Source organism: Carettochelys insculpta, chromosome 2 (genome assembly GCF_033958435.1).
Source record: "Carettochelys insculpta isolate YL-2023 chromosome 2, ASM3395843v1, whole genome shotgun sequence".
Taxonomy (NCBI): Eukaryota; Metazoa; Chordata; order Testudines; family Carettochelyidae; genus Carettochelys; species Carettochelys insculpta.
In genome coordinates this window covers 220,954,963-220,976,297 of record NC_134138.1, presented here as the reverse complement: position 1 = coordinate 220,976,297, position 21,335 = coordinate 220,954,963, and the positions used below count along the sequence as shown (strand labels likewise).

Genomic DNA, 21,335 nt, shown 5'->3' with positions numbered 1-21,335 from the left:
GCCTTAATGCAAGGGCTCAGAAGGTGCAAGTGTCACGGCAAAGTGGCCCAAGGAACACTGACAGGTGAAGGATGAGAAGGAAGGCAGGATGTGGCTGTTGCCAGAGAGTCCCCTTGCACCACACCTTGCCACTATGGGGTGCGGCCATTACAGACTGCAGCTTGCCCCTGAGGCAAGGACTAGGCTTTGAGGCTGCAGTTGGCCACTAAGGCAGTTGCGAGCAGGAGGGCTGCTGGCACCACCAGAAGGAATGGAGAATGGAGTGATGGGCATGGCTGGAGGGGATGCTACATTCCAGACAGTGACATGAGTCCTGAGGCAGATGGTGGAGACATAAGAGTGGTGAGTGGACAACAGGTGAGGCACTAGCCAGAGGGTAGCACACTCCATGGACATCTGAGCTAATTCCCAGTGTAACCAGTGGGAGTTGCTGCAGCAGTGAGTCCATCCCTACCACATCAGAGTACAGCAAACAGACAGGCAAAAAAGGGAAGAGAGGACAAATATACAGAAAAAAGTGCCGAGCTCCTATTTGGGACGAGAAGCAAATAAATAGCAAGTAAAAACCTTCAATTCCATGTGCCAGTGTCAATCTTCTGTTTTGCCAAGCTGTAAGTTATCCTTTTTAGGGACATGACACAGAACAGAGAACTGGACCATGTCCCCTTGTTCAGGTCCTGCTTCCGCTGCAGCCAATAAGTTCCCCCGGTTTAAGTAAGAATGGAATAGGGCCCTAACATAACGAAGCAAGACAATGCTTTGCATCCATGCTACAGCAAGATGAGGATAATGAGCAGAATTTTCATTATCTCTCCTTGATCTGTTCAAACCAAAGTTTAAACGTTAAAAATGCCTAGGCACGGAGGAAGTAAGAACAATACTCCTTAGCTGAATGGTATAATGACTGGATTTATCAGCTCTAGAAATTTTAACTATAATTGTGCTAGGAAACTGCAATTTGGAAAAAATAATTGAGAAAAGATTTTAGCTTCATTTTGTTTAGGATTCAATACTGAGGATATAAGAAACAGTGTAAACAATGGATTTAAAATTGCATCTGTTGGGCAGCAATTAACATAAATGGAGAAAATATGAAAAATAGCATACCTCGCTCTGGTGGTAAAACAGTGGGTACTAGCTAGCCAGAAACACCTGATTTGCATGAGTTTGTGTGTGTGACAAAGCAATCAAGTGACAGTAATCTTCTCTCCTTCATTTAGCCTCCATTTATCCCATTGACATGTGTCCACCTAAACAAGACAGTCACAAAATTGAGCTCTGAGCTCAGGCTGTGAAACCAAATTCCCCAAAACATGGGACTTCTGACACATTCAGCAGACTAAGGTTGCCACTTTGGTTGGATATATTCCAGGAAATTTAATCACATGATAACTTTTAAAGATTAGTCTTTAACTTCCAGAGACTCCAAGACAATCCTGGACGGTTGCAAATCTAGCCAGCTGCAAACTAGATATTATACAGAACTTTTCTAAAAACTGTATATTATTGCATAGTGGATGCGTCATACATGGAGATGGGTAATCAAGCCACCTAAAACTAAACAGCTTAGCTCTTAAAGTGAGTTTCTTAACCTCCAAAGAACCTCCATTGCCTTTCCCATTAATGATCTGAACAACTTAATTTTGCACCTACCTATCTTCATCACACAGATGCCTTTTAAAATGGCAACTGAACAGTGCCTGGAGCAAGATAATGTTCTTAAGAGAGTTGATATATAAGGATCTGAATATGGAATGAATTCCATTGTCAAGAGCCAAATGCTTTCAGTAATTTCTGGGAGACCTCTTTGCCATTTTAGTTTTATGTTCCTTATTACAGGGATTCTCATAACAGAAGCAAAAGTGCATATAGTACAGTGTCCAGGTTCTTAATGTGCTGCTAATATATTGAGAAGTTGCTGTACCTGGCACCCTGTTTGCTGGCTTGTGTCTACCATAATAAGAATCGGCTGGAAAACTCAGATTATGAAAATGGCCGCTTCTACAAATTTCTTCTTCTTCTGGGTATGAAATAGATCCACTTTCTGCAACTTCGTGAATACTTTTAATGGAGGTTTTAATTAACATGTTCATCAGAACATTAGGCTCAATACTGAAATTGTTCTGTTATTAAAAGCAGCGTTTTCTTACCGAAAAGGGATTGCACATGAAAGTCCATTTCAAAAATGATACATAAAATGCTGAGGGGGAAAACCAGACATTTGCGTGGAGCCCTTTTTTTGGAAAGTGCGTTCCAAGAGACGGTGGAATGTCAGGCCCATTTTTGGAGAAAATGGTATCTTAAGTAGCATTAGGAATGGTGCCCAGTGGCCCTTTTACATCACTGCTCTAGAGGAAGAGCACAGATTGCTTCTGACCAGTCACATCTACCTCCTGCTACCTCCCTTGGGGATAAAGCTTTGTTTATTTCAAGAACATTACCAAGTTGATATTATTTATAGCAAAGCAGCAGGGGCTCACTGTGCTCGATGAAGTTATGACAGTACGTAAAATTATAAATTCCATTTAGTTTGTGAACTTTATTTGTGCCTAACATTCCTTGTGGCACTAAACCTCCGTTTTATGGCAGAAGACAGACTATATCTGTGAACTGGAAACAGGGCCACCAACTGAATAATCTTACTTAGATTATTAGATGATTCCAGGGCAGTGACAGGCTGAGCACAAATCATTCTCTGCCACCCACTCGATTCAGTGACAGGAAGGATGTAGGCGAGAAAAGGTGTCAAAGGCTGTGTTTAAAAGGGTCAGATTGTCTCCAGCAAGAGTGGGTCACATCATCAGAAGGATGAGCAGGATGAGCAGAAAGTTGGAGGTCTCTAGCCCGAGGAAAGGATGAAGATCCAACCTCCAAAGAATGTTAAGATTCAGAAGGAGGAAATTGCATCCAGAAGTTTTACTCCCCTGCCCTCAAGGAGCTGATAGAAGAGGTAGCTGAGCCGTTAGCTCTCATTTTTGGAAAGTCATGGGAGACAGGAGAGATTCCAGAAGACTGGAAGAGGGCAAATATAGTGCCCATCTACAAAAAAGGGGAATAAGAACAACCCAGGAAATTACAGGCCAGTCATCTTAACTTCTGTGCCAGGAAAGGTAATGGAGCAGGTAGTTAAGGAAGTCATCTGCAAGCACTTGGAAGGTAGTAAAGTGATAGGGAACAGCCAGCATGGTTTTGTAAAAAACAAATCATGTCAGACCAACCTGATAGCTTTTTTTGACACGATAACGAGACTCGTAGATAAGGGAGAAGCAGTGGATGTGGTATACCTAGACTTTAGTAAAGCATTTGATACGGTCTCGCATAATATTCTTATCGACAAACTAGGCAAGTCCGACTTAAATGGGGCTGCAATAAAGTGGGTGCATAACTGGCTGGCTAATCATACCCAGAGAGTAGTTGTTAATGGTGCTCAATCCTGCTGGAAAAGCATAACAGGTGGGGTTCCGCAGGGGTCTGTTTTTGGGACCAGTTCTGTTCAATATCTTCATTAATGATTTGGATATTGGCATAGAAAGTACGCTTATTAAGTTTGCAGATGATACCAAGCTGGGAGGGGATGCAACTACCTTGGAGGATAGGGTCATAATTCAGAATGATCTAGATAAATTGGAGAAATGGTCTGAAGTAAACAGGATGAAGTTTAATAAAGATAAATGTAAGGTGCTGCACTTAGGAAGGAATAATCTGTTTCACACATACAGAATGGGAAAAGACTGTCTAGGAAGGAGTACAGCAGAAAGTGATCTAGGGATTCTAGTAGATCACAAGTTAAATATAAGTCAACAGTGTGATGCTGTTGCAAAAAAAGCAAACATGATTCTGGGATGCATTAGCAGGTGTGTTGTGAACAAGACACGAGAAATCATTCTACCGCTCTACTCTGCGCTGGTTAGGCCTCAGCTGGAATATTGTGTCCAGTTCTCGGCACCCCAATTCAAGAAAGATGTGGAGAAATTAGAGAAGGTCCAGAGAAGAGCAACTAGAATGATAAAAGGTCTGGAGAACATGACTTATGAAGAAAGGCTGAAAGAATTGGACTTGTTTAGCTTGGAAAAAAGAAGATTGAGGGGGGACATGATAGCGGTTTTCAGATATCTTAAAGGGTGTCATAAGGAGGAAGGAGAAAACTTGTCTTTCTTGGCCTCTGAGGAGAGAACAAGAGGCAATGGACTTACGCTGCAGCAAGGGAAGTTTAGGTTGGACATTAGGAAAAAGTTCCTAACTGTCAGGGTGGTCAAGTACTGGAATAAGTTGCCAAGGGAGGTTGTGGAATATCCCTCACTGGAGATATTTAAGAACAGATTAGATAGACGTCTATAAGGGATGGTGTAGATAGTGGTCGGTCCTGCCGTTGGGGCAGGGGACTGGACTCGATGGCCTCTCGAGGCCCCTTCTGGTCCTAGTGTTCTATGATTCTATGTTTCTATGGTTCACTATCAATCTGTAAATCTCCTCAGCTCTCTGAGTAAAGTTGTCATGGCTCCTACATGGTGGCATAGTGGTGGGATCATGTTGCGAACCCAGGATTTTTAAAAGGACACAGGTTTTTCTTTTGTGCTGCAAGCTTTGCAATTTTTTTCTCTTCTTTTTTCCTCTTTGTTTTTGTTCTTTTGTTTTTGTGCTGCCTCAGGGAGGGGCAGACAGAAGGTTAACTTTTAGCCAGACACAGACCATCCCAAACAGTTTGTTTTTTTCTAGCTTTCAGGACAACTGGATGGTTAAGCCAGAATAGGGCAGGGAAGGAGCCCAGTACATGCTTTTGTGATCGGGCAAAGTAGCCCTAGAGAAACCAACCCTTCCTAAACAACACCCTAAGGCAGAAGCAGCCTCAGAGCAAGGCAAGATGTCCAGCTCCAGGGAGGATTCACACCCTGGAGAGGGGAAACAGGAGCATGTTCTGATGAGTCCAAGGGGAAGTGACCTAGAGGAGGCAGGAGGGGTTGGCAGCTGCCCTACTTCCCCCTCCCCAGCACTCTCTATGTGGGATTATGCCTCAAAGGCAGGCCGGCCTCTAACTGACAAAGAGATGGAGTTCCTCATGCAGATGGAGGACAGGCGTGCACAACGAGAAGTGAAGCTGGCTGAGATAGTGGCAGAGACGAGGAGAGCAGAACTAGAGGCCCAAGTTGCACTGGAAAAAGCTAAGCAGATGGATGTTTCAGGTACTCCGCCCAACAACCCCACCACCATCACCATTCAGCCCCCCAGGAGACTCCCTGTGTACCAAGTAGGGGATGATGTTGAGGACATTTTCCTCAACTTTGAGCGGGCCTGCCAAGGGTACAGCATTCCTCCTGGTCAGTACGTGATGGAGTTAAGATCACAAATCACTGTTCTTATATTAGTGGTGGCAGCTGACCTGCCAGGGGGCATGGTGAATGATGATGAACTGTTTAAGCAAGAGGCCAGACTCAGGATGGGACTCACTCCTGAACAGGTCTGGTGTCACTTCAGGGCCTCCAAGTGGACCCCAACCACACCCTTCCCCGAACAAACCAGTTGTGTACTAAAAAAACTGGGAAACATGGCTCTCTGGAGAGAAAGCCCGCACCCGGGAAGAAATATCTTTCCTGATGCAGGTGGAACAGTTCCTTGAGGGGGTTCCAGGAGAAATTAGAGGGTATATCCTGGATGGAAAACCAGAAAACCTAAGAGAGGCAGGAGTACTCGGAGCCCAATGGATGGAGCTGAGGGGGAAAAGCAGCCAGGAGAGAAGTCTGAGAGGGACCTTCCACAACCGGGGACCCTTCAGACCCCCACCTCACAGGGAAGGGCCCTACACACCTCCAGCAAGACTCCAGGGTTCCCCCCAGTCCCTCCATTCCATCTCCTGGGAACCTCTCCTACTCCAGTGGTGCACCCATGGTGCAATGCTTTAAATGTAATGAAATGGGGCATGTCAAGGCCAGCTGTCCCAAGAGTACCAATAGGCTGCAGCTCATCACGCCGGGGTTGCCCCCAGAAGCCTCAGGCTCCAATGTCTCACAGATGCCCCCAGAGCAGAGGGAGACTGTGGCTACGTCTACACGTGCACCCAACTTCGAAATAGCTTATTTCGATATTGCGACATCGAAATAGGCTATTTCGATGAATAACGTCTACACGTCCTCCAGGGCTGGCAACGTCGATGTTCAACTTCGACGTTGCTCAGCCCAACATCGAAATAGGCACAGCGAGGGAACGTCTACACGGCAAAGTAGCACACATCGAAATAAGGGAGCCAGGCACAGCTGCAGACAGGGTCACGGGGCGGACTCAACAGCAAGTCGCTCCCTTAAAGGGCCCCTCCCAGACACACTTTCATTAAACAGTGCAAGATACACAGAGCCAACAACTAGTTGCAGACCCTGTATATGCAGCACGGACCCCCAGATGCAGCAGCAGCAGCCAGAAGCCCTGGGCTAAGGGCTGCTGCCCACGGTGACCACAGAGCCCCGCAAGGGCTGGAGAGAGAGTATCTCTCAACCCCCCAGCTGATGGCCGCCATGGAGGACCCCGCTATTTCGATGTTGCGGGACGCGGATCGTCTACACGTCCCTACTTCGATGTTGAACGTCGAAGTAGGGCGCTATTCCCATCCGCTCATGGGGTTAGCGACTTCGACGTCTCGCCGCCTAACGTCGATTTCAACTTCGAAATAGCGCCCAACACGTGTAGACGTGACGGGCGCTATTTCGAAGTTACTGCCGCTACTTCGAAGTAGCGTGCACGTGTAGACGCAGCCTGTGAGTGTGGGAGGGCGGGAGATTGTTGCATGGAGGGCACCCGAGCACAGGTGTCAGCGATCCACCAATCTCTAGTGGACCCCAAGGCCATTGACCCAGAGACTCTCGTCACCATTCAGCCCTTCAAGGCTAACCCCTTTGACCTGCCTACTGCCCAGTTACCAGTGCAGTACAAGGGCTGGTCAGGGACTTAGACTTTTGCAGTCTGTGATGACTACCTTCTTCCTATGCTGCTGGGGGAAGATTTGGCCAGCCATGTGAACCAGGTTAAGAGGGTGGGAGTGGTCATGCATAGCAAGGGTAACTAGACATCCACACCTAAAACCTCTCCTGAGCCGAACAGGGATCAGGCTGTATACCCAGACACCCTGGACCCTGCAGGGATGGTGCCTGAACTCAAACCAGTGGCTGCTAACACAGCCTGTGACCCAGTTCCTGAGCCCCAGGCAAGGCTGGCTCCAGAGCCAGAGGGGGTGGGACAGCCAGTGCCAGGGTCGGAGTTGGCCATGGGGGACACCATAGAGTTGGCAGTGACAGCTGAATCTACAATACTTCCCCATGCCCTTGAAGAAAGTGATCCCTCCCCTGTACAGGTGTCCTCCGCTCCTACATTTCCTCTTGTGGGACCTGATCTGACATCTCCAGCTCTTGGAGACCAGTTCCAGGCAGAACAAGAAGCAGATGAGAGCCTCCAAGGAGCTTGGACGGTGGCCAGAAATTAACCACTGCCTCTCAGCCCTTTGAACAGAACCAGGTTTGTGGTAGAAAGAGGACTTTTATACTGGAAGTCCCTTTCCCATGGACACCAAGAAGACTGGCATCCTCAGAGACAGTTGGCGGTCCCTACTAAGGACCAGGAAAAGCTCTAACGCTTAGCCCATGATCACCCTAGTGGCCATGCTGGGGTGAGCCACACCAAAGCCCGGTTGAGAAGGTCATTCTCCTGGGAGGGGATGGGCCAGGAGGCCACTGGCTATGTCCGTACTTGTAAAGTATGTCAGCAGGTGGGGAAGCCCTGAGACCAGATCAAGGCACCTCTCCAACCCCTTCCCATCACAGAGGTCCCGTTCCAGCGGGTAGGTGTGGATATTATGGGTCCATTCCCTAAGAAGACCCCCAGAGGGAAACAGTTCATATTGGTAGAGAATTTTATCCCCAAAATCTAAGGTTTTTAGGATTTTTTGGGGGGAAGTTTAGACCAAAACCTGGTAGATAAGGTTTTGGAGGTAGTTTTGCTGGCCCCCACTTCTGCATTTTTCTTGCTAGAGTGGGGAAGGAGCCGTGACATGGTGCAACACAAATGCAGAAGTGGGGGCCAGCAAAAGTACCTCCATAACCTTATCTACCAGGTTTTGGTATAAACTTCCCCCCAAATATCCTAAAAAAACCTTAGATTTTGGGGATAAAATTCGCTGCCACCACCCAAGTAATAATAAGGAAACCAGGGAGAGACTACTTGGGAAATCTCAGCCCCAAAAGTGAAAACCAGGACACAAACATTATCTAATACCAGGTTAATAAAAAGAAAAAGAGAGAACTTTTATTATTACAACAATATTCATATTCCAAGCCTCATGACTAGATGGAAGAGTCACAAAGTAAAACACATAGGGAGTCTCCACCATGGGCCTAGAACTTAGTTACCAGGAGAGTAAAAGAACCTTTCTAAAAAGTGAATGGACATCAGATCCCACTTTCCAAACCATAACACAATAAAGCCTAATGGATTTAACTAAACTTTACCCTACTTACAGAAGATTGGAAGGCCTGTTCTTGGAGGGAGATGTTCTGTCTGTCTCTCTCATGGCTGGACAAAGGAGGAACAGAAGACAGAAAAAGGGAGGAGCCAAAAAATTCAATTCTTACCTACATTCCTATAGGCCAGCCCCACCTGGCTAAGGAGGTTAACCCTTTTACTCCCAGGCTGCTGGCTAACCCTCATGATCATGACAAAAGTGTACCTAAAAAGTTCCTCTGCAAAACCTGTGTTCTTCTTACTTCAAGAGTCATGTCTCTGAAGACTTGAGATACGCTCAGGAGTTCCCACCTGAGTGGATCTCTTCTAAAGGGACAAGGTGAATATATTATTGGGGAAACTTGAAAGTTCCATACTAGCCTTTGGGCCTAGGTCATCTGGGCTGTGGGGGTCCCCACCAGCCCAAGAAATCAACATCCTGGGAGCTTGCTTAAGAGGCCAGAGCTAAGGAGAGTATGTGGATGCTGCCTAGACCCAGGCCTGCTGACAGGGGGCTGGGGGGACACAAATGAGGCAGTTGCCTCCAGACCCAGTGTTCAAAGAGGCCAGATATCCAGCTGCCAGTTCTGCTACTTTGGCAGTGGTGCTGCTCAGAGCTCCAGGCCTCTTTCAAATGTTACGGTAGGGCTGCTCCGGCTGTTTATGGCTGTGAGGGAGTGGGGTGGGGACCCAATGCCACAGTCTGGGTAACTCTGAGGGCTGACTGCCCTTGGCTCCACCCCTTTGCTCTTGGCTCTGCCGCTTCCCGGCTGTGGAGCTGGACTCCACCTCCCACGGCAGATGTTGGCACAGCTGCCCAGACCAGGGGGTTAGGAAGTTTGTGGGAATCCAAACTTTGGTCAAGTTATAACAGCCTGGCATCAATGCAGGGGGGCCTGGTCTGTAACTGCTGTACAGACAAAAAGCATAATTTCTTCCCTGAAAAATAAAGCTTGCTTAGAACAAAATGCGAAGAACAGATGAGGAGCAGATAAGAGCAAGTCGTTGATGGAAAGAGTCAAGGGTACTTAAAATCCCATAGACAACCCTATTTCAGTATAAAATGACCAAAACCAGCAGTTACTGTGATTTCTCAGAATTAGAAATTAATACTGAACTCATGGGTGTCTTAGATCTGTGGAACTAAGCTGGCTGAGGATGTGGCCATGAGAGTGGATCCTATAAAAATATTCAGTTCAGCCTAGGTTTTATCTATAGTGTTACTGTAGTTTTTATCTGGCTCACCTCATCCTGTGAGCTCTTCATTCCCACCTGCCTGCCATAGCTGCAGTCCCCTGGGAATGGCACAGCACCTGAAAGGATTCTGTTCAGTTGGGCTACGTCTATGCTACAGCGCTCTTACGAAAGGCAATCTTTCAGAAGGTATCTTCCAGAAGATCCACCTTTCAAAAGAGTGTGTCGACATGCCAAAAGTGGATTGAGAGTTCTATCTGTTCTTTCGAAAGAGAGCATCCACAGAGCTCCAGGCATTCTTTTGAAAGAAAAAGCCAGAAAACATCGTGGACGGGGTTGCATGGCTGACAAGCCCTTCCAGAGGCTGCAGTCAGCTGCTCCCTTATAGGGCCCCTTCCCGCACCCTCGTCCTGCACACCCTGAGGGCTGCCAGGCTGTCCACTGAACAGCAGAACGTGAGCACAGAGCAGAGACATTGCAGAGACTCCCATGGATCCCCAGCAGCTCCTGATGGGGTACTCTGATGCCATGGTTGGCCTGCTCACCACGGTGTTTGTCACTGCCCCCCAGCACCTCCGGGGGGGGGGGTCACCCACCTGACTGAAGTCTTGCAGGCCATCTCATTGGGGTGCTGTTTACACCCCCTCCCCTGTGGAGCTATCCCATGAGATCCACATGGTGTGGCTGACTCGTCATGGGGAAGTGGGACGGTGACCGCTTGCTCCAGAACTTTTGCATGACATAATGGAAGTTTCTGGAGCCATGTCACTGGCTCGCCCCCATCCTTCAGCACTAGGACACCTGCATGTGGCCTACATTCCCCCTGGAGAAGTGAGTCTTCATCACTGTATGGAAACTGGCCATCCCAGATAGCCACTGGGCAGTCAAGCACCAGTTCAGGGTGGGCAATGTGACCATTGGGGCTGTCTTCATGGAGGTAAGGCAAGTTTGGGTCACACACCCACCATGAGGAGGGGAGCAAGCTCCCAGGAAGGGGGGACCCTCAGGGAAAGAGGAGGGGGCTCTGGAGGGGCCGCAGGAGAAGGAAGGCTCTCCATCCACTGTAGGTCGTCCTCCTGTGGTGGGTCAACTGTGTCGGGGACCTAAACACCACCCTCACAGGATTCGCTGCCCTGGGGTTCCCCACATGTTTGAGTACATTGGATGGGATGCACATCACCACCCAGTCCCCGGATCACAGCTCTAGAGGGTACATCAATAGAAAGGGGCACCATTCCATGGTGCTCCAGGCCCTCATGGACCCCCATGGATGCTTCGTGGACACCTGCATGGGTTGATCAGGCCGAGCCCGTGAGGCCCAGGTCTTCCAGAACTCCTGGCTTGAGCACAGGATGGCGGAGGCGGTCTTCATGCCTGCACGGGAGACTTCCCTTGGGAATAAGATCATTCCCCCCGGATAGTGGCCAAGGCCACCTACCCTCTTCACCCATGGCTCATGCGTTCCTACACAGGACACATGGACTTGAGGCATGACCTTTTTAAAGCCTGCCTGGACCAGGCCCGCAACAACATTGAGTACACATTCAGGTCCCTGAAGGGGCATTTTTGGGGCCTCCTGATGCACCAGGAGCTTGGCCTCCACAATGTGCTCTCTGTGATGGGGGCATGCTACGCTCTCCATGATGTCATGGTGAGCCTGCACAAGCTCTTTGTTCAGGGGCGAGCTGCCAAGGCTGGGCTCAGCTACAAGCAGCTAGCTGCTTCCCCTTGTCGCCAGGCACACCAGGATTGGGTGTAGGTCAGGCAGACCCTCCGGGACACCTTCACAAGGGGGGCCCCAATGACTTTCCCCCAGACACCCCCCCCGAGCTCCCCCCACAATCATGCACCACCCACCAACAAACCGTGCATACCCACCTCTCACCACTCCCCCACCATGCACAAGGGACACTGGGATGGCAAACAACAAACACTTTAAATATCAGAACTGAGTCATAACAAAATGATGAAACAGGAACTATTTAAAGAGGGGGACTGGGGAACTATATAGAAGGTGGGGTCCTGGGGTGGGGCTGGGGCAACGGAACTTGGAAGGAGTCAGGGTCAGGGTCATGGTCAGGGGTGGGGGACCTTAGTCCTCAGTGGGGGTGGGGGCCTTGAGCTGCATTGGCTGCATGAGCCCTAACCGCCCCCAGTTTGAGTTCCAGTCGGGTGGCTGTAGGGAGGTTGGCCTGGAGCAAGGTGGTGAGGGCAGGGGCTGTGTGAGGGGCTGCGGGGAGGGAACTGTGGGGGAGAACTGTGGGGGGGGTGGGGCTGAAGGGCATCATGATCCAGGTGAGGGCATGAAAGGTGCCCTCCACCTCACCCCAGGCCTCCCACTCAATTGTGCCACTCCCACTTGGTTGCATTTAACTTCCTCCAGGTGGCCTTGTGGGAGGCATCAGGTTCCTTATCATGGGGATGGTGGCATGGCCCCCTGCTGTGAACCTGTGGGGGTGGAGGTGGTGCCCAGCCCTCAGATGGTGAAGCTGCAGAGATAGAAGGGGGAGAGACGGATGACCCATTAGTCCTGCAACCTGGCCCCGAGGACTCAGCCCTCTCAATCGCCCTGGCCAGACCCTCTCCCCAACCTGCTGTCCACTGGCCTGGCAGTCCTGGAGGATCTCAGACACGGGGGTCTCCACATGGGTTGGGTACATGCCAGGTGAGATCTTCCCCCACCTCCACACTCCCTCCCTGGGAATGTAGCTTGTGGTGATGTCCACAAGAGCAGGTGCTGAGTGCCTGCACACAGCCCTCTCTGAAGCCCAGGAGACACAACAATTTGAGGTTCATCCGGATAGGGGCCGGTGGACATATGGCCAACCCACTTCTGGCTGTGGTGGGTGTGGGTATCCACTCCCCTGGCACCATGGTGTCTGAAGCACTGGCTACTTACCAGAGAGTCCCTCAAGGAATATGGGGGAGGCCCAGGAGAAGAGGGCCTGTCTGGAGCACCCAGAAGTGATGGTGATGACCATCCTCCTCGTCCGATGTGGGCTGCAGCTCCTGGACGTCAGCAGGTGTCCTGACGGAGGGTTCTGGGGGTCCTGGCTGGTCCTTGGCCTCCGGTTCAGTCGGGCTCTGGCTCAGGCCCATCATTGTCCAGAACCGCTAGCAGGGGGTGGGAGGGCTGCCTCCTTTGGCCCGAGAAGGTGGTCCGGCTCCTTGAAGTGGGCGCAGTTGGTGGGTGCTGTCACTGAACTGCTGCCCGCAACCCAGGTGCAGCAGTAGGCCAACCACTGTTCTTTCAGTTTTGACTGCACTTGGTCCAGTGTGCAGCTGGGGTGCCCCCGGGTGCTCAGGCAGATGCAGAGCTGGTCAAAAGCTGCAGCAATTCCAGTGCCAGCCGCTGGTGTGGAGGAGGGCCTCCTCATCCTCCCACAGACAGCAGAGGTCTTTGACCTTGGCCTCAGTCCATGGGGGGGGAACTCTTTTTTCAGCCCTTGCTGGACTCCTGGGAGCCCTCCACTGTCTCAAAGGGGAAACCCTGGGGGGAGCGGGGCTCCTGGGTGCTGGCCATAGGAACATCTGGGTGTGCTGAGTGGATCATGGGTGAGCTGAAGGGTGTGCTTCCACAGGCTCATGCATGTGGTGCTGCTAGCTCACTCTCAGCTCCTTGCCACAGGGTTTCTGGGTGCCTGTAGCTTTAAACCCAGCTGGGCAGGCGTCTCCACGCGTCAGCTGGCCGACGTCACGGAGGACTGCCCTTTCGAAAGAGCAGCCTGCGGAGCATCTATACGTTTTCTTTCGAAAGACTCTTTTGAAAGGGGGCGCTGTTCCTGAAACAGGAATGGAAGAGCGATTTTAAAAGGAGTGCCACACCCTTTCAGAAGTACTTTTGAAGGAACATGTTTAATGTGTAGATGCTCTCTGGGAGCTTTCAGAAAAGCCCCTCCTTTCCAAAAATATTTTGAAAGAACATGCTAAGGTAGACTCGGCCTTACAGTTCCCTCATGTTTTGATGTCAAGGTGTCACAGTACAAGAGGGGATTAATGGGATGTCAGCTTTGCTAGCTGTTGTTTAAGCCAGCCTGGCTTTTGCTTGAAATCTATTTTTAAACTTTGTTTCACAATGTTTGTTTTTCTTTCCCCTTCTGGTTATGGGTTTAGGCTAAATATCCGTCCCATTCTAAAAGGGTCTATTAGTGGCCCAGCAACAAAAACAAGCACCTCCACGTAATTCAAATAATTACACATTATTTCTTAAAAAACTGTTTTATTACTGATGGGAGCAAAGTTTGTCTCAGGTAGGTGAAAACCTCCAGAAGACTAAACATTGGAGGGGCCGGTGACAGTGCTAACAGGCAAATTCAGGGGTGATATAGGCCTGTTGTGCAGACTGTTAAACTTACTTAAACATATCAACATGTGATGTCTAAGGGAGTCTTCTTCAGGCACAAGGGGCTGGCGACAGAGGGGGGTTTTGCTGGAAGAGGCACATCTACACAGTCTGTTTACTGCCCGTAGCAGCCTTTGCCAGCAGCGAGATCTAGCATGGCTAAGCTTATTAGCCACACAATTATGCAAATGAACAGTCATTTGCAATTGTGAGCCTGCTCATTAGCATGAATCTGCTGGCACTACAGGTCCATGTAGACCAAGCCTCTGAGTCCTAATTTACATTGGTGTAACCCACCTTACACTACAGGTGTTAAGAGCTAACAGCTGTGTCTGGGAGAAAGGAAGTGATGTCTAACTTACAGCTCTATATATAACATCTCGCCTTGCAGAGCAGGGTAAGGGAGTCTTTGTATAAATGAGAATCAGGCCCTTTTCCCCTCCCCACCCTTCAGTCACTGAACAATCATGCATGTGCAATGGAGATATTTCTGTTTTCCAACCCTCTGTCTCACCTGTTTACTTGGATCTAGCCTCTAGGAACTATTGCGTCATATGTCTCTACAACACCCACAGCAACGGGGTACTGACCTCAGGCCTTTTACGTGCTACCATAATATAAATGAATTTACATTCTACCATGTAATACAAATAATTAAAATCAATGTTTCTTTCCATCGTAATGAGCTGTTTTAATTTTTTTCTAGCTCCTATTTTCTAAAGAACTTGGAGATATTCACATGAAAAAAGCACCTTCATTTTCTTTGTCATTATGAGCTTAGTCATCCTTTTAAGAATGCCTTAGAGCCCAATTTCTGTGATTGTTGAGTTTTCAGATCGTTCTTTCATGTGCAACAGCCAGACAGCATAAACTGCATGTCTGTGTTAAACAACCGTAGTTCAGTAAGGCCTTGGCTACACTAGCCCCCGCCTTTCAGAAGGGGCATAGTAATAAGCCATTTCAGCAGATGCTAATGAGGCACTACGATGAATACGCAGCATGTCATTAGCATAACGGCGGCCATGCGCTTTTCAAAAGAGCCGCTTTTGGAATGCATGCGGCCCATGTAGACAGGAGCCTTTCAAAAGGACTCCCCAGACGTCGAAAGCTACTTCTTCCCAAAACAGAATGGGAAGAAGGGGCTTTCGAAATCCCAGGGTCCTTTCTAAAGGCCCCTGTCTATCTGGCAGCATGCATTTTGAAAGCAGCACATTTGAAATGCGCACAACTGCCATTATCCTAATGAGGTGCTGCATATTCATGACAGAGCCTCATTAGCATCTGCCAAAGTGGCTCATTACCATGCTCCTTCTGAAAGGTGGGGGCTAGTGTAGCCACGGCCTAAGTGACTCCACCAGCCTGCTTGTTATGACACTGCCCTCTCTGGTATCCACCAGCCACTTTTACTGTTAGCCAGATGACTTCAACACATTCCCACTCCTGATTATTTTTCCCAGAATCAAGTGGTCTTAATATCCTGCCTTTCCCTGGGCCATTCAGAGACATAATAAGGTTTGTTTTTCCCCTTTAAAGGCACAACAGCTAGCAGTTTACCACATGTACTTGGAGCTGGCAATCCCTTCAATTCAAATACAGAACTGGGCTGGGTATTGTGCTTTGTTTTTGTAATAAAATAAAGCAAGTTTATTAACAGAACATAGGGTAAGCGATGCCAAGGAAATAAGAGCAAGGTAGAAATGATTGCAAGCAAATAAAAGTGAAAAACATCCATCTAGAATTCAATCTAGCAAAATAAAGCAGCGGAAATGTAGCACTTTAAAGACTACCAAAATAATTAATTCGGTGATGAGCTGTCATGGGACAGGCCCACTTCAGATCAATCTCATTTCCAATACAGACTGACATTCACAAGTACAGAGGACCAACAATTAAAAACCATTGCAATAAAAACTGACAAATCAAATAGGATTGAAGGAAGGGGGTGAGAGGTGAGGGGATGTTAATTGTCCTGTCTGAGATAATTATGAACATCAAAGGAAGGGAAGCACTCCTTGTAATGCATGAGGTAGTTGACATCTCTGTTCATTCCATGTGTTAATGTGTTGAATTTGAATATGTACTCTAACGCAGAAATCTCTTGCTCTAATCTGTTGTTAAGTTTGTTTCGTTGGACTACAGACTAACACGGCTACCTCCCTGTTATTAATCTAGCAAGGCATTTGTTTAAGATGGTTTCTCTCATCAGTCATTCTTTGGCTTGCAAGGCTGGCTGTCCCTCTGGTTGGACCTGCACAGAAATACAAGGTGCTAATACACAGTGTCTTCCTAGGTGCAAGATAACCTAGGGTTCTATGCACCCCTCTTTTAAAGGTAGTGAATCTTTGAAACTAACACTTCAAAAGTTCATTAAGGCTGCGAGGAAGGTGGCATAGAATCTGATAGTGAAGGAAAGTCCATATTGGTTCATCTCCCTAAGGAAGAGGAACATGCAAACATAGAAAATGATTTGTTTCTGCCTCTCTGATGCAAATGAATGGCTTCGGCACATGTGGTTGCCCATTGCTTCTAACAGCTGGCTAGAGGCATGAGCTTGTTCTTTGTCTGGAATTAACCAGTTTATTCCCTCCCCAGGCTCATATAGTAAACACATTTTAGTGCCATGTTTTCATAACATTTGTGTGGTCCCTTGGGCATTTTCTAAATATACACAACTAAAATATTGTTGATCAGTTTTCCAGCTGGCTACATGATGTATACCAAATACAGTTTTACTTTAATGAATTGGGGTACGTTGACCTGGTCAGACCAGCTGAACCACCCCACCAGATACCAGTGGGCCTCCTGTCCTCTTGAATTGGGATGCTGATATGGTCTCACTATCACATACAATTTGACATTTCTATTCTGTTGTAAATGTCAATATTTTGATTTTGGTCCAATTTTGGGAACAAATTTTGATGTCAGAATTTCCCATGGGATGCCAACTCTACCCATGACCACAGTGTTTACTCTTGGCTATCAGTGGGCAGAAAATGAACTATTTTTTGTTTACTGTGCACTACTTCTTTGCAACTAGTGTCAGGTAAGAAGACACTAGTGAATGTCTTACATGACTTCTTTAATAACAGAGAGGAAGCCGTGCTAGTCTATACACTATCAAAACAAAAAAGCAGTAAAGTAGCACTTTAAAGACTAGCAAAATAGTTTATTAGGTGAGCTTTTGTGCGACAGACCCACTTCTTCAGACCATAGCCAGACCAGAACAGACTCAGTATTTAAGGCTTAGAGAACCAAAAACAGTAATCAAGGTTGACAAATCAGAAAAAAAATAATCAAGGTGAGCAAATCAGAGAGCAGAGTTCTTTAAGATACATATCATTTATGATCACCAAAGAAGTCCTAGGACCAGGTGCTTCAGCAATGTAGCATAGTTCCACTGACATTTACAAAACTATCTGGAAAGGATGAAAGATTCTCCCTACTCCCCAAATCATGGTCTTTCTTCTTGCTTTCATATTTTTGACTTACCATGATGTTCCTGATCTGTCATCTCTGATTCTCTGCTTCTGTTCAGTAAACAATACAAAGGTCCCTGAGGAACTCCTGTGATATCTAGTGAATGCTTATATGTACAATTATAGATAGGCATACTACTTTACTCCCTCAAAGGTATGACTCCATTCTGAAAAAGTCAGCTTCATACTTAACATATTTGCAGTCTCAATGCATTTGGTCTTCAGATATTCATTGCATCAGGGATGATGGGCTTGACCCAAAGCTCACTTGAAGTTGTGGAAAGAAGATGGTTAAGTTAGAATAGCTACTGCAGCAATGCTAACTGCAGGCTTATAAAATAAAGCGTCAATAGGGTTGGACAGTAACACCAATTTACAATGATGGCAGTCTGGCCCGTTTGATTTCCAGGGGTTTGGATCAGTCTGTATTTTTTAAGTCAAATCTACTTGCTTTTACTAGTAAACATCCTATGTTGGCAATGTAACACTAAAACAGCTTTGCAAGAACTGGACTTATATCCACTTCATGTATCAGCAAAATTGCCAGATGAATTCTAATTTCAGATTCTTTGACAGGTAATGATGTAAGAGAAGAACTCAGCTTGTATTTCAGACACGGCTGAGCTGACTGAGCTGGCAGTTAGAAAAAGCATATTTTAATTTGTAAGATGAGCACATCCCCTCTGGCTGTCACTAACATTAAATATGGAAGCTTGCAAGGGATAAAATCCTGACCCCAAGCTAGACCCCTGATGGTTTTGCTGCTGACTTCAATTGAGCCAGGATTTTTCAGTGTCTGTTACAAATAAATCATTGTAATAGTTTTAAATGTTTGGAGTGTATAACATAAATGAATAATTGTTACATTGCTTTTTTCCTTGTCAAATCTGGCCACAGAAGGGCAAGCAAGCTGATTATACTGACTTCAGCAGGTGCATAGTAACTTTAGGATAGAATTGGCCTTTGAACATTGTGGATATCTGATGTGGCAAGCAACCAACATACAACATGCATTGTAATATAATTTCTTATTTTTGGTTTACCTATTGATTGGAGTTCCATGGCTCCTCCACACTTAGATGCAGGCTTTTATAGGTCTCAAAGCTAAACTCAACTTCAGAGCATACGCAAGTTCAACATGTCCAAATGCATGGACACATCTTAAAGTCATACTAATGTGTAACCCACACACCTAGGGATGTGGCTCACTGTCCCATACAGTGGCACTGAGACTACTTACACAGAGAAAGAAGCTTTCCTCTACAGCCTTAGCTATGAGCCAGCCAGCCTTTAGCTCAAGCTGTAGAAACTCCTGCATTAAGTTCTAGGTCCCAGGTCCTGGTCTGCTTGCAGGCAGTTACAGATGGGGGCTAAGGCTCATCTGGGGTTTCAACCACTTATAACGCCCCCACAGATGGACTGAGATGTCTGGAGCTTAGTACAGCAGCCTTTACAGCTTGAGCTAACAGTCAGTTGGCTCTCAGCTAAGGCTGTAGAGGAGACGCATTATTTTCCTGTGTAAGTGGTCTAAGTGCCGGAACATGCGACAGTGAACAACACCCGTAGGTATGCGGGTTACATGCACACATGGTCTGAACCACCTATACCACTATTTCAGATAGTATAGGAGTTGCTTCTGAGTCTCTATGTCACATAAGCAATAACCTGCCCAGGTGAAATACTTCTGGAACTGGACACTCAGGGTGTAGGGAAGTGTAGATTCCTTAGTTGGGGTGGTCTGTCCCAGTTATTTCATTTTTAAGTTCTTCACTGGGCTTCTGGCTTAGTATTACCTAGAAAAATAACTGGCAAAGTTCTGGTATAGGTAAGTGCACAATGTGACTCACAGGCTGTGTCTACACTACAAAATAAGTACAAAGTTGCTTACTTCAAAGTACAACTTCAAAGTAAGCAACTTCAAAGTAGAGCGTTCACACACAAAATGCACCCTCCCTTACTTCGAAATAGGCTGTCCCCTGCTTCGAAGTTAAACATCCACACACAAATACTCCCTATTTTGAAGTAAGGAGACAGGAAATGATGAAGGTATTGGGGTCGCATGGCCGACAAGCCCTTCCGGGCTCCCAGACAGCCAACCCCTTAAAGAGCCCCTCCCAGCACCCACAGCAGCCAGCACGTGCTCAAGGCTGACAAGCTGAAGACAGCAGCAGCATGTACACAGGGGAACAGCTGGAGACCATGCCAGCTCCCCCCTTCGGCAAGGACAATGCCTTCATGACCCTGCTTAGCCTTCTGGCCGTGTTGCTCCCCATGCAGCACCAGCAGCAAGGGCGGCTCACTTGCCTGGGACCCAGCCTTGAGGCCCTTACCACCATCATGCTGCCCCTCCCCTGTTCCTCCTGAGCCGGCGCCAATGGGCCTACGCCACCAGCACTGAATGGTGGGACCGGCTGGTGCTGGAGGACTGGGATGATGAGTGGTGGCTCAGGAATTTCAGCATGACCTGGCAGACATTCAAGGACCTCTGCCACTGGCTCACCCCAGTCCTCCAGCACCAGGACACCCGTATGTGGCCAGTGCTCACGGCGCAGAAGGGGGTGGCCATCCCACTATGGCAGCTGGCCACCCCGACAGCCACAGATCTGTCAGCCACCAATTTGGCATCGGCAAGGTCACTGTCAGAGCAGTGCTGAAGGAGGTATGGCCAGCCCCCACCATGGATCCACCCCAGGGAGGGGGTGACCAGGCAGGGGGCACCCAGTGTGGGGAGTGGGGCAGCCCAGTCCGGTGGTCATGAACGTGCCTTCCCTCTCCCTACAGGTTGTCCAAGCCATCAACACAGTGCTTCTGCTACGTGTCATGACCCTGGGGGGCCTGGAAGCTGCCCTTGCTGACTTCACAGACCTGGACTTCCCCAGCTGTTTTGGAGCCCTGGACGGGATGCATGTTGTGATCCAGCCTCGGGAACACAGCAGGGGCACCTACATAACAGGAAGGGGTACCACTCAGTGATACTCCAGGCCCTGGTGGACACGAGGGGCTGTTTCCTGGACGTGTGTGTGGGGTGGCCAGGCAGGGCCCACGACACCTAGGTGTTCTGGAATTTGTGGCTGGGATGCTGGATGGAGGAGGGCACATATATCCCCCTGAGGAAGCTCCTGCTCAGGGACATCATGATGCCCCCCTGCATCGTGGCCAACACCGCATACCCGCTGCACCCATGGCACTTGCAGCCCTATACCAGCCACACCACACCAGCCCAGGGCATCTTTCATGGTCACCTCAACCATGCCAGGGGCACAGTTGAGCAGGCATTCAGGAAGCCCCCAGCCACACCCCACACCCCACACCACGCTGCATCCCTCGCCCCCCCACTCCCCTCCCAGGGACACGGGATAGGGTGGGAATGGGAAGCTTTAAAGGGGGAAATAAAGCAACATACAATACTGAATGGAATGTGGAAACCTTCGTGTGCATGGGGGGACAGGTTGGCAGTGGGGAGGCGGGGGCTTGGGTGGGGGACTGGACTGGAGAGGGGGGCCAGGATGGGGGATTGGGTCAGTTGGTTTGAGGCATGGAGGGCCGGGAGCCACATCAGCCATGGCCACCCCTACTGACCCAGGACTGGGGTCCCCTGTGGAGCTGTGACAGGGCCAGGACCAGAGGGAGGTAGGGCTGGGGTGGGGGTGCTGTGGGCTCTGCCCCCATGGGGTATGCGGCGGGGGCCCACTGGGGCTGTGCCAGGGGTGCCCGCCTCCGTCAGCAGCTACCGGGCCAGCTCAAGGCGCTCTGCTGGCGACAGGTTTGCCACACATTGGACAGCAGCTGGTGGGGGAGGGGGGTCTGAGGGACGGGCTGGTGAGGGGAGGGGAGGCAGGGTGAGG

General features: G+C 48.7%; 1 long non-coding RNA gene across 1 annotated transcript in view; it reads left to right on the top strand.

The window, feature by feature from the left end:
- Positions 1–20,569, top strand: part of LOC142007954 (uncharacterized) — a 117,028-nt gene extending 96,459 nt beyond the window's left edge. The window contains exon 3 of the long non-coding RNA XR_012644047.1: positions 20,272–20,569. This is a non-coding gene — a long non-coding RNA (uncharacterized LOC142007954). The remainder of the gene's footprint in view (positions 1–20,271) is intronic.
- Positions 20,570–21,335: the final 766 nt, after the last annotated feature.